Here is a 14168-nt window from a genome sequence, read left to right on the forward strand (position 1 = left end):
GCGTGCGCGCCACCGAGCTCGGACGTGCGCGGCCCAGGGGCGGGGGCGGAGCGCGCCACCCCTCTCCGGTCTGGAGGGAAAGTTGGTGGCGGGCGCGCGCACAGGGTCCAGCGGCGGCCCACCCGCAATCCCTACCGAGAGCTCAGCCCACGCTGCCTAGAGACTGTCGCCGTGGCAACCGGTTCTAATTAAGAATTCCAGGGTCCTTCCCGTCGAGTCTGTAGAGTGGTAAAGACACTGGACTCCTGCACTCCAACTTCGAATGGTCCTTATTGGATGAAGACCAGTTTCACGCTAAGAGTGAAGGAAAGCATTTCTTGGTTCCACTAGGAGTGTATTGACTTCAGTTTCCTTCCTTGCCTTGCCTTAGCATATCCGTTGATACTACAGTACACAGTAAACGTCTTTTTACTGAGGATACACCTCGAAATTAGAGATGCGTGCATAGGCACCTAAAAGGGTAGTTTCCTTTGCTTAGGTTCCTTCATTTGATTCTAAGTATCCCCATTTCTCAAAAAGATGAATGTGAGAAATAAAGTAGTAATTTACTCGCTTTAAAGTCCAGACTTCCCAGCAGTGGCGTTGGTGTTGGAACCCAGATCTAAGTCTCGAAAGCTTTCACAATCTTTTCCCTTAGCTCCGCTCTATGAAAATATATCTCTGCCTCGTGTCCACACAATGCCTTGTTTATATAGGGCTTTGCAGTTTACACGTGTTCATCTCAATAATCCTTACCACAGCCCTAAAGAATATTACTGTTATGATTCTGTTCTACACATGAGGAATCCAGCCTTAAAAAACAGTGACTTTGCTCAAGGTCAGAAGCAAGCAAAGCAACAAGGACTCAATCCATGGTTGAGATGGCAGATTTCACTTGTAAGTTTTCCATCACACTAAACTTCCCTCCCTAATTTCTGTATACTGCACATCACAGCCTTGAATATAAGCTGTATTATTGTCTATATTTTGTTCTTCCCCATTACCTCCTGTGTCTCTTTTTTTTTCCTTGGGCTAAAACTGAAATGACTTTAAATTATTCTAATTTTCTTACCAAACTCTGCAAAAACCTGTTATTTTCAGGCGTCATGGTGCTGGCATTGGTGGTGGGTGCCCAGGGAACTGGTGTTACACAGCTGTATGGATGTTAGCATCATTGCTGCACACTGCCACAGCCATGACAGCGTGTAATTCAGCGCAAACATAGTGATTTTTCTCCTCTCTGAAAAGCACGTACTCACAAATCATCCACTCCAGCCTCTCCATTTGTTGTTTCTGGGTTTCAGCTGGATTTAAGAGCTGAAATACCATTTCCAGTCAGTTATTAATGGTAGAAGAGGGTGTCTTCTCGCCAACTGTTTTCCTATAATGCTGTATTTTTAAATCCCTGACCTGATACTGTTATTTTAAGATTAAGTAGGTTGGACTTACTAATGGTATCATGTAAAATAGAGTTCTATGCTCTCTCTCTTAGGTCAAGATTAAATAATACATGATAGAAAGTGTATAGTAAATAATGCATTTGGGGTTTTTTTCTATTTTTTTCCTAAGATAAATGGAAAGATTCAGTCTGTATAAAGCAACTTCTCTGTGGGATGCCAAGAGCCTTTAAAACTAATTTCATATCCAACCTACCTGTTCTCTGCCATTTCAGAAAAACTAGAAAAAGCTGGGTGTGGTGAAGCAAGTCCTCAATCCCAGCACTCTGACAGCAGAGGCAGGTGGCGTGCTGACTGCCTAAATTTCCAGACAGCCAGGGCTAATTATAAAAATAAATAAATGATAACTAGGAAAGAGTGACAACTTTTTAGGCTGCAGCAGCTTTAAATGCCCAATTTTACATTCCAACAAATTATTATTATCCCCAATTTTAACATGGTGACTTTTAGCTCAGGAGCGTGTAGCTGTCAACGGTAACAATTCATGTCAAGCTACATCTTCTTACTTCATAATGGAGCTGCCTCCTTCATTTAAATGACATTTGTGACATTAATTTATGACTCAACCCACACATCAAAGAGAAATGATATATGTTGGTAAAACATTACTTCTAAGAATAAAAGGAAAAGCCCACACCTCTGTTACTGGAAATGAGAGGCGTCTTTGCTTGTCTTAATAAAGATACTCCTTTACAAAGATCAATATGGATCCCATTGCATTCTTCTAGCAAAGGAGCTGTCAGAGGCTGCTGCCAGCAGTAGCAGGATCCCAAGGCATCCGTGTAGGTGGTTTTGCCGTCGTCGAGTCTTCTAGTCCTTATTCTGCATCACTTCGCCTTCCTTCCTCCTCACACCTCTCTTGCCCATTCTATTTAGTTTTTGCTTAACAGAAAATGGAATGAGTCGCGACACATTCTTAGGCTCTCAGAGCTCTACACCCAATCGGTTTTTCTCAGGCCACCTGATATTCCCTCCTGGCTCTTAACATAGTTTGTGCTTTATTTTTATCTTTGTAGTTATCTCATTATGTGCGTCTTCTCTAGAAAATAAGACTATACTTTACTGCCATTGTGTTCAACAACAAATTTAGTTATTAGTACTTAGTATGATTTCAGGATTCGCTGAAATATGTAACAAATTTTTCATAAAGATTCAAGTTATGAAAAAGCATAATGTCTATAAATGTGAAGTGAGCTCTGAGATACTTTTCTCACAAGAAAATGCTCTTCTACTTCCTTATCTTGTTGAAGGAAATGCACCATGTCCTTTCATGGTTTTTTGTAGTAATATTTGTAAGGGTAAAAACGTTTAATTTAGTAGCTTCTTGAATAACCCACACATTTTCTCAGATATTTACCCAAGAGAAATAACTCGTCATAAACACAAACACGAAAACTTGTACATCAATGTTCACTGGGAGTGATATAAAATCCATCAACAGGTAAGATGGATAACTGCTGTATATTTATACGACAGAATACTACTACTTGTCAATAAAAGTAGATGAACTAGGCTAAGAATGGTATATGCCTAGAATCCCAGTACTCAGAAGACAAGATTAAGAATTAAGCTAGATGTGGTAGTGCACATATTTAATCCCAGATCTAGAAAGGCAGAGGTGGGTGGATCTCTGTGAATTCAAGGCCAGCCTGGTCTACAGAGAAAGTTCCAGGACAGCTAGGGGTATATGGTGAGACTCTGTTTCAGAAAATAAAAGGGGGAAAGGTTGAAACCAAGCCTTGGTAAAAAGTGAGTTAAAGGTCATCCTGGGCTATGTGAGATCTTGCTATGTCAAGACAAAAAAGAAAACAACCACACGTGTTGAGAGGGCTGGAGATACGGCTCAGCGTTTAAGAGTACTTGCTTCTCTTGTAGAGGACTTGAGTTCAATTCAGAACATCCACACGGAGGCTCAAAACTGCCTGTTAACTTTAGTTCTAGGGGATCCAATATCCTCCTCTGGCCTATTTGGGCACTGGGCATATACTTGGTACATATATATGTATGCAGGCAAACACATACAATAAAAATTTAAAACATACCAAAAACAAATACTGCACAAAAGAGGGACTGGAAAAATGGCTCAGTTGTTGAGAGCACTTATTACTCTTGCAGAAGACATGACTTTGATTCCCAGCACCTACACAGCAGCTCACAGCCTCCCACAACTCCAGTTCCAAAGAACTCGGTGCCCTCTTCTGCTTCTCCAAGTATGAGACATGCACGTGGTGCCCATACATACCTCCAGGCAAAACATTGATACACGTAAAATAAAAATATTTTCATTGCACAAAAGAATATATTATTTTACCCATATGATATCCTAATAAAAAACAGGCAAGACTAAACCAGGTGTGTGTTGGTACATATCTATAATAACAGCATTCAGGAGGCTGAGACAGGAGGATCGGAAGTTTAAGGTCTAGGCTACATAGCCAGAACATCTCAAGAAAAACAATCAAATGGAAAAAAAGGCATATACTAGCCAAATGTGAGAAAACAGGAAGAAGCTAGAGTGAATACTGTGAGTTTATCAGGCACGTTCTCCATCACTGAGTGTGGCAGCACACGCCTTCAGTCTCAGCACTCAGGTGGCAGAGGCAGGTAGGTCTCTGTGAGTTCAAAGCCAATCTGGCCTACCATGAGTTCCAGCACAGCCAGAGCTACAATCTCAAAAACAGAAGAACAAACAAAAATGCTCTCTAAGTGGGTGACTACATGAGTTATAAAATTATCAAAGTGTACTTTAAAGATAATAGGGATGTAGCTCAGTGGTGGAGCACTTGCCTAGCATGTAAAAGGCTTAAACATGCATTTAAAATAAACAAAATGGGCCGTGCGGTGGCGCACGCTTTTAATCCCAGCACTCGGGAGGCAGAGGCAGGCGGATCTCTGGGAGTTCGAGGCCAGCCTGGTCTAGAAGAGCTAGTTCCAGGACAAGAACCAAAAGCTACAGAGAAACCCTGTCTCGAAAAATCCAAAAAAAATAAATAAATAAAATAAAAAAAATAAACAAAATGGACAAAAATCAAATGTCAATAAAGTTGATTTTTTTAAAGAATTGACTTCATTGTTAAACCTTATCCTTTTTGCCACCATGTCCACTTTTTCCTCCCTTGTTCCACTCTGTATTGCCACAGAGATGACCCGTTCAGGTAACCTTTGCTGGGCTTCAGTGACACTCACCTTTCCGTTCTCATTTGCCTAGTGGGAGGCACTGACAAGAAACTGTAAGTGAGAAGAGCAAAAAAGCCCCAGCATTTCTTTCTTCTCCCTGTCTCAGTCCTGAGCCTGTTTTATCTCCTCTGTGACTTTGCTCCCCTTAAATGTCCACTGGATTTCAGGCTGTGGACAGTGACCAGTGTCTCTGAGCTCTGAAAACATCAGTTTCCATTTTCCCTTCAGCCTAAGGATGGTGGCAGCTTCCAGATTCCTAATCATTTAGAAATTAGAAAAAATTATTTATAATTTTTTGTTTTGTCACTGTACCAACAAATTTCTGCATTTGTTTTAGCTCTAAAAGATACAGTAACAAAATCTTAAACTATGAAAAGATCATATGGGCCAGAATTTAAAGTGGATTAAACTGAAATTAAAGCAATTTTAGTTCTGGAAGATTCTACTGGAAGAGTTTACTTGAAGCAAAGTTAGCAATGGATTATTTCCTAAAATTAGAAGAACAGATTATCAAAAGCTCAGGGGAAATAGGGAGGATGCAATATGCAGGGTAAAGGAAGCTTTTTTGTTGTTGTTGTTGTTGTTGTTGTTTTGTTTGTTTTTTTGTTTTTTGAGACAGGGTTTCTCTGTGGTTTTGGTTCCTGTCCTGGAACTAGCTCTTGTAGACCAGGCTGGCCTCGAACTCACAGAGATCTGCCTGCCTCTGCCTCACGAGTGCTGGGATTAAAGGCGTGCGCCACCACCGCCCGGCTGTAAAGGGAGCTTTTGAAAACAATTCTGAAATGGTGGATGCATGTCAGTAGTCCATATAAAATAGGCATGAGTGAGCACTGATGTAAATATGGACTTCGGTCAACAATACTAACACACCAGTGTTGGTTTATCAGTAAAATGCCAGGATGTTAGAAATGGGCGGGGAGGGGGAAGAGAAAGTATATATACTAACTCTATCCCAACTTTTCTGTAAACTTAAAAACACTCTAAAGATACTCCATTAGTTTGAAATCATGTTTGCTATATGAATAATTAAGTCATGTAATTTAAAAAACCTGTAATTTCTTATCTCCAGTTGATATCCTCTAAGTTATGAAAATCTAGAATATATGTTCTATCTTTTCTAAAATATCTTGTTCTATCTTGTCTGTTTATAGGGAAATATAGAAACACTGCTTCTAAAAATTCCTATTGTTATATTCCTAATTCCTAAAGTCAATGATTTGTGCTAATATCATATCTCAAATAATAAAACATGTTTTATGTTTCAAAGTTGTTTTATATTTTAAGGAAACAGCATAACAATAAGATAAATGTATTTAGTTCACATCCAGTGGCCTACAAGTTAATGCTTAGGCAAATGCTTAAGGCTAGGTCTAAGGATGAATATTAAGTTAAAATAGGTGGGTGGATCTGAGTTCGAGGCCAGCCTGGTCTACACAGCAAGTTTCAGGACAGTCAGGGCTACACAGGGAAACCTGTCTCAACAAAACAAAACAAACATATATGTTCCTGTGTTCCCTATTTTAAAATATTACGTTTCCTATTTTAAAAACTGAATTTTGGGCTGGAAAGATGGCCTAGTGAATTAGAGCATTTGCTCTCCCCGCCCCCCCCCAAAAAAAAGACTGCAAAAAAATGAATTCTATAGAGTCGGGTGATGGTGGTACACACCTTTAATCCCAGCACTTGGGAGACAGAGGCAGGGGGATCTCCAAGTTTTAAGCCAGCCTGCTCTACAGAGTAAGTTATAGGATAGTCAGGGCTTCATAGCAAAACCATGTCTTGAAAAGTCAAAAGAATAAAATACAGCCGGGCGGTGGTGGCGCACGCCTTTAATCCCAGCACTCGGAGGCAGAGGCAGGCGGATCTCTGTGAGTTTGAGACCAGCCTGGTCTACAAGAGCTAGTTACAGGACAGCTCCAAAACCACAGAGAAACCCTGTCTCGAAAAACAAAAACAAAACAAAACAAAAAAGAATAAAATACAATTGAAATCCTATAGTGAAAATATAAAATCCAATGTTAAGCCCCAGAGCTTCCATTCTGGATGGTTACTCTAACTGTACAGAGAAGGTCATTGAGTTGTATAGTTTAAGGGTCTGGTTAATTTTAATGTGTGAAGAGTTTTGTTTTTGTTTGGGGTTTGGGTTTTTGGTTTTAGAGACAGGGTTTCTCTGTGTAACACTGGCTGTCCTGGAACTCGATTGGTAGATCAGGCTGGCCTCAGACTCAAAGATCCACCTACATCTGTTTCCCAAGTCCTGGGATTAAAGGTATAGGCCACCACTACACAACTAAGTTTTTGTTTTTCAATTTGCAATGGTTTTTTGAGACAGGGTTTTCTATGTTTAACAGCCCTAGCTGTCCTGGAACTAGCTCTTGTAGACCAGGCTGGCCTCGAACTCAGGGATCTGCCTACCTCTGCCTCCCAAGTACCAGGATTAAAGGCATGTGCTACCACCGCCCGGCTGCAATGTTTTTTATACAATAAAATTTAAGAACGTAACTGAAGGATAATATGTAAATAACTTAAAAAATATTAATGTGATGCCAGGCGGTGGTGGCGCACACCTTTATTCCCAGCACTCGGGAAGCAGAGGCAGGCAGATCTCTGTGAGTTCAAGGCCAGTCTGGTCTACAAGAGCTAGTTCCAGGACAGGCTCCAAAGCTAAAGGGAAACCCAGTCTCGGGGGAAAAAAAAAAACAACCACACACAAAAATATATTAATTTGTAGGGCTGGAGAAATGACTCATCAGTTAAGAACAATTGCTGCTTCTTGAAGAGGACTTGAGATTGATCTCCTGCCCCATGTCAAGGAGCTCACAATCACCTCTAACATCAACCAGGGAACGGGACGCCCTCTCTTACCCTCCATAAGTGTCTGCACACACACTAGCTAACACAAACAAAAACAAAACTCTTCACACATTAAAATTAACCAGACCCTTAAACTGCTCTCAACCACTGAACCTCCATCTCCCATATACATAATTCAAAATCTTTAAATTTTAAAATTCATTTAATTAAAACTTTTGTGGGGGGGGCTCTTGAGATAGGGTCTCACTATGTAGCTCTGGTGATTCCAGAACTCACTATATAGACCAGGGTGGCCTCAAACTCAGAGAGATTCACCTGCTTCTGCCTCTCCAGTGCTGGGATTAAAGATGTGCTCCACTAAACCTGGCCAATTAAAATATTTTAATCTAAAAGAAAAGATAGTGTCATCATCAAAGCATATAGTAAGTAGAGTACCACAGATTATCTGACAACAGAGTACAGTAGACTGGAGAGATGGCTCAGCAGATAAGATCACTGACTGCTCTTCCAGAGAATCTGAGTTCAATTCCCAGCACCCACATGGCAGCTCACAACTGTCTGTAACTCTAGTTCCACGGGATCTGGCATCCTCACACAGACATACATCCAGGCAAAACACCAGTGCACATACAGTAAAAATAAATTATTAAAAAATTATTTCAAATAGGAGCTTCAATTAATAGCTATATTTTAAAAATCATCCCCAGCTGCTGCAAGAAATAACATGATTGCTATAATAATTTTTAATTCCTTTCCTCTTTCAGGCTATATAGTCATTTGCAGAAATGGGCCAAAGATAAAAAAATTAAAATACACTCCAAGTAGTAACAAGCCATATGAACTAAATTTTACTAGTTCTAAAAGCAAATAAGTGCTCCAAGCAGGTTCTAACATCTTTTTTTTTAAGTTTTACATATAGATAACAAACTTTCTTTTTATCTAGCCACCAAAATATGGACTAGGACATCCTTACAGAAGAGGGTAGAGGGTAGTGGAAATTTGATACTATAAATGTTAGAATGTAGCATATTCTTTTTATAATGAATGATTCTTCTAAAGTGAACTGACTACTAAAAAATCCTCATCAATATTTTCTAATTTTCACTATACAAATCTTGTACTTCTTGGTTATGATATTTTGTTTCTACTCTAACAAATAAAGCTTGCTTGGAGATCAGAGTGCAGAGCTAGCCACGAGTTAACCATGGAGGCCAGGCCGAAGTGGCACACACCTTTAATCCCAGCATTGGGAGGAGGACAGAGGAAATGACATGGCTGGGCACAGAGAGGAAGTGATAAGGTGGGACAGAGACAGGAGCTCAGCCCTTTTTTGGCCAAAGAGTTAGCAAGGTTAAGAGTTAGTTGTGGCTTGCCCCTGTCTCTCTGATTTTTAGCATTTACCCCAATGTCTGGCTCCGAGTTTTTATTAACACCGATTAGAATTCATGCTACGCTAGGTATTAACATTTTACCTTCATTATCATCTAATTTTTATACTTTTATATATTCACTTGGAATAAATACATGTAAAATTCATGCTACTGAGCATATCCCAGTTAGGTCAGCAGACGCCCGTCACTCTGAAGCATTCATTAGGACTAAAACACAGCAAACAAAAAACCTCAACAACAGTAGCTTCTTCGATGGAAATTGATCAGGCAACTACATACAAAAAGTCCTAAACAAGGTGTTTTCTATACTTAGATATTGCTAAAACACTGTTTTCTACACGTAGATATCGCTACATCCTTTCTTCTTAGCTGATGGAATTGAGCCACAGTAACATTTGTGACTGGAAGGGAAGATGAAACGACTCCATTAACCCAGAGAGCTGTAGCATATGGTGATCATAGGTGGCAGAAGAGCTGTGTCGGACAAGAGGAGAAACAAGCCATGTGCACAGACGTTATCAATTACCACACATGGTGACCATGCTGACACAATGCATCTTTTCCAGAAAGGAGATAACTTGGGCATATGAAGTCATTTGCTGCCTTGTGAAAGAGCAATCTATAAATGACATCTCGGGCACCAAGATAGCACACACGGTTTTCAATGATTAAAGTAAGGATTAAGGTTTGAAGCTTTACTCCATACCTAAATGACGCAGCACACTGCAGTTGTTTGCAAAGGCAGCAAAATATATTATGCAAAATAAACACGAGCCTTTCAAACATAAAATTACTTTCAAGTCCTGGTATGATGGGACTTGCCTGTAATCCCAACACTTAGGAGGGGAAGGAAGAAAATTCCAGGGTAATCTGAGTTACATACAATGCCCTGTCTCAAAACAAAACTAAACACCCATTGGCTGGAGAGATAGCTTAGTGGTTAAGAGCACTGGTTGTTCAATTTCCAGCATCAACATGGTGGCTAACAACCTTCTGTAGCTCCAGTCCTGAAGTGCCCAAAGGCATTAGGTACACACGTGGTACAGAGACATGCAGGCAAAACATTCATACTTTAAAAACCACTTATTTTTCAAATATTCTCAAATTATCACATGAAATACTGAATTTTTATATCACTGAAAACATATGCCAATAATTTTTTTTTTTTTTTTTTTTTTTTTTGGTTTTTCAAGACAGGGTTTCTCTGTGGCTTTGGAGCCTGTCCTGGAACTAGCTCTGTAGACCAGGCTGGTCTCGAACTCACAGAGATCCGCCTGCCTCTGCCTCCCGAGTGCTGGGATTAAAGGCGTGCGCCACCATCGCCCGGCTATATGCCAATAATTTTAAAACTCTTTAGGAATAAAGCCTGTGAGGAAAGTTCAAGAGTAGATCTAAGGAAATAAATTTGCAATTATCTCTTCTTTTTTGTCTTGAAATGTATCTTACTGGTAAAAATAACTTGTTAAAAATAATATCATCTAGCCGGGCGGTGGTGGCGCACGCCTTTAATCCCAGCACTTGGGAGGCAGAGGCAGGCGGATCTCTGTGAGTTCGAGACCAGCCTGGTCTACAAGAGCTAGTTCCAGGACAGGCTCCAAAACCACAGAGAAACCCTGTCTCGAAAAACCACAAAAAAATAATAATAATAATAATAATAATAATAATATCATCTAGCCGGGCGGTGGCGCACGCCTTTAATCCCAGCACTCGGAAGGCAGAGGCAGGTGATCTCTGTGAGTTCGAGACCAGCCTGGTCTACAAGAGCTAGTTCCAGGACAGGCTCCAAAACCACACACACACACACAAAATTAATATCATCTAAAATGATTTTTATTGGATTTCTTTTTAGGTCTTTATTTTTCTTTAACTTTTTTTTTTGTTTGTTTGTTTGTTTCTACAGCCTAGCCAAAGCTTCCCTTCCCCACAGTAATTATTTCTTCTAAACACTGACAAAGAATTGCAATGCAAAGAAACGTGATAAGCACTTTGCCTTAAGAAAACCTACTGGGGAAAAAAGAAAAAAAAAGAAAACCTACTGGGAGCTGGGTGGTGGCAGTGGCCGGCCGGTGGCGGTGCGCACACCTTTAATCCCACCATTTGGGAGGCAGAGGCAGGTGGATTTCTGTGAGTTCAAGACAAGTCTAGTCTATAAAATGAGTTCCAGGACAGCTAGGGTTGTTACACAGAGAAACCTTGTCTTGGAAAAAAGAAAAAGAAAATCTATCAGGTGTTGGGCTCCTTGGTGCACACTTTTAAACCCAGTACTGGGAGGCAGAGGCAGGCCTTCTCTGTGAGTTCCCAAGTGAGACCCTGTCTCAAAAAAAAAAAAAAAAAAAAACAAACCAAAAAAAACCAAAAAAAAAAAACCAAACAAACAAACAAACAAAAAACACATTTTTTTAAAAGACAGGGTTTCATGTAAAACAGCCTGACCACCACTGCTATGTAATAAAGAATAACCTTGAACTCCTGAGCCTCCTGCCTAGTTTTTATCTTGACAAGGAGTAGCTATAAGTTCAGCCCTAAGTAAATGTCATACACATTCTTTCAGATGGGTGTTGCATGGACTAAAAGAAACTGAAGGCTTGGAATTAGTTAGCAATAGGAAATAATCATAGTACAGAAAAGAACACCATCAATGGGAATAAAGAGAAACAAATTTAAAAACACAAAACAGGAAGAATCGAAGTTCTCAAATAAACAAGGTACCAGAAGACACAATTTGGGCAGATCTAACAGTCTACCCAGAAAGGTTCACAGGAAACGATGCCAATTTCCTACCGCTTCAAAACAAACTGTGCTAAAACCTGAATGTCTAGAACTGAAATCATTTCTCTGCCACGACTCTGGATGTTGTCTGGCTAGGTGGCTCTCATTTGCAGGTCTCCAAAGCTAGAGTCCACTTTGTCTAAGTGATGGTACAACAGGGCTACATGTCCAAGATAACCTACTTACATTATGCTCTTTTCACTTACATTGAAAACAACCAAATAGAAAACGATTAATTGCAGGTGAGATGGGTCACATGTAGCCTAGGATGGATTAATCGCAGGTGAGATGGGTCACATGTAGCCTAGGATGGCTTCAATGTCCTATGTACTCGAGGGTACACTTTAATTCCTGAATCTCCTGCCTTTACCTCCCAAATACTGGGATTTATTTATTTTTTAATTATTTATTTAATTTTTGGTTTTTCGAGAAGGGTTTCTCTGTAGCTATGGAGCCAGTCCTGGAACTTGCTCTGTGGACCAGGCTGGCCTTGAACTCACAGAGATCCACCTGCCTCTGCCTCCCAAGTGCTGGGATTAAAGCCCAGTTTATTTTTTTTCCCACTTCACGAATTTGCGTGTCGTCCCTGCGCAGCGGCCGTGCTGATCGTCTCTGTATCGTTCCAGTTTTAGTATGTGTGCTGCCGAAGCCATGCTAACCGTCTCTGTATCGCTCCAGTTTTAGTATGTGTGCTGCCGAAGCGAGCACTTATTTTTTTTTTAATATTTACTTTTATTCTATGAGTGTTTGCCTTCATGTATGTGTGTGCATCACATAAGTACCTGGTTCCTATGGAGGCAAGAAAAAGTAGTTGGATCCCCTGCAACTTAAGGTACAGAAGGCTGTGAGCTGCCATGTGGGTGGTGGGAACTGAACCCAGGTCCTCTGCAAGAGCAGCCAGTGCTCTTACTGCTGAACCATCTCTACGGTTCCAAGTGCCGGAACCTCAGTTATGTCACTAATTTATCTCTTAATATATAATTACATTAGAAATAAGAACTTGATTTTAGGTTAGAGAGATGGCTCAGCAATTAAGAGTATGGGATGCTTTTCCAGGGGACCTGGGTTCAATTCCCAGCACCCACACCAGCAGCTCACAACGGTTCATAACTCCAGTTCCAGGAGACCTGACACCTTCACACAAATGTGCATATAAAATAAAAATAATTTTTTTTAAAAACCCTTGATTTTATTGCTAAACTGGCAGTTGATGCTAGTTGTTTACTGAGTTTAACTAATGCTGTTCATTGAAATGCCTACACATCTGTAACACAGCCTACAGTAGACAAACTTCTCACACAGTTACCTAGGACTTTTAAAAGTGCATGTTCTATCCAGGCCTAGCCTCCTATCCTGTAAGCTTAGCTACTCAGGAGGCCGAAATAAGAGCATCTCCAGTTAAAGGCTGATCTTGGCAATGTGGATGAGAAGTTGGTTTTGTTTTGTTCAAGGTCAAGGATATAACTCAGTGGTAGGGCACTGAGTGGTCTGAGGGTCAACCTGCAGTAAAAATAAACCAAAATAAAGAAGTGAGTGTCGCAGTGAAGGGATGCAGCATTGCTGCTATCTATGGTGCTGCATTGGTCAAATCAATAATTAGCCGTTAGACTCGAGAGCCTACTGTACCCCACCTTGTTAAAAGAGAGAAATAATTTTTTTATTTTAAAGTACTGCAACATTTAAGTTTACAACACAGTTCAAAAACTTGAATCAGGAGCTCAGAAGCATGTTCCAAATTTGACTGCATAGGGTATCATCTAGTGCGAGCGCATCTACAGGAAACCAATGTATGAAGGCCACAATCATGTGAATCACAGCGAGACCTATCAATTCCAACGTGACTGGGGCACAGTGGCGACGCCTTTAATCCCAGCACTCCCAGCAGGCGGACCTCTGAGCTCCAGCCCAGTCAGGGCTACCCAGTCTGTTTTTTGAGGTTTTTTTTTTTTTTTTTTTTGCACACATCACTCACACAAACACACACAGCACATTACAGCATTACAGATCCGGGACTCGAACCAGTGACCTCCGGCTCCGCGGGCGGCGCTCCCATCCTCTCGGCCAGCTCTCGGACCATTAGTTTTTGTTTTTGGGTTTTTTTTTTTTTTTTTGGTGTGTGTGTGTACAGCATTCCTTCCATGTGTGCCCACAAGCCAGAACGGAGCACCAGGTCTCATTATAGATGGTTGTGAGCCACCATGTGGTTGCTCGGAATTGAACTCAGGACCTTTGTGTTGTAATATGAGCGGTGGGGCTGCGTCCCCGGCACCCAGCCGCCCGCACGGCTAGCTTTATAAATAATTTGCATTGGTATGAATTTTTAAGGTCAATTTTGTTATATGTATATGCATATTTCTAATCTTGATTAAGGTATTGTGATTGTATAGTTCATTTAAAAATGTAATGTATATAGGTTGTTAATGGATAATCATCAATAATTGTCAAGCTTTTAGTCATGTTAGATTTTCTAGATGTGCATAGATATATTTCAGTTGGATAGGCATTCTTCATATCTTTCAAAGACTACAAAATATGGCATTTTAAATGTTTTAATAATTTAGGGCTTTTCATGACAATGAGA

At 40.5% G+C, this 14168-nt stretch overlaps 1 non-coding gene across 1 annotated transcript; it reads right to left on the minus strand.

Annotated features, from left to right (window-relative positions):
- Positions 1-12136: 12136 nt before the first annotated feature.
- Positions 12137-12240, minus strand: LOC130878835 (U6 spliceosomal RNA). The gene has a single exon (XR_009057461.1). It is a non-coding gene; the product is annotated as a U6 spliceosomal RNA (small nuclear RNA).
- Between the last annotated feature and the right edge of the window lie 1928 nt (positions 12241-14168).

Source organism: Chionomys nivalis, chromosome 7 (genome assembly GCF_950005125.1).
Source record: "Chionomys nivalis chromosome 7, mChiNiv1.1, whole genome shotgun sequence".
NCBI lineage: Eukaryota > Metazoa > Chordata > Mammalia > Rodentia > Cricetidae > Chionomys > Chionomys nivalis.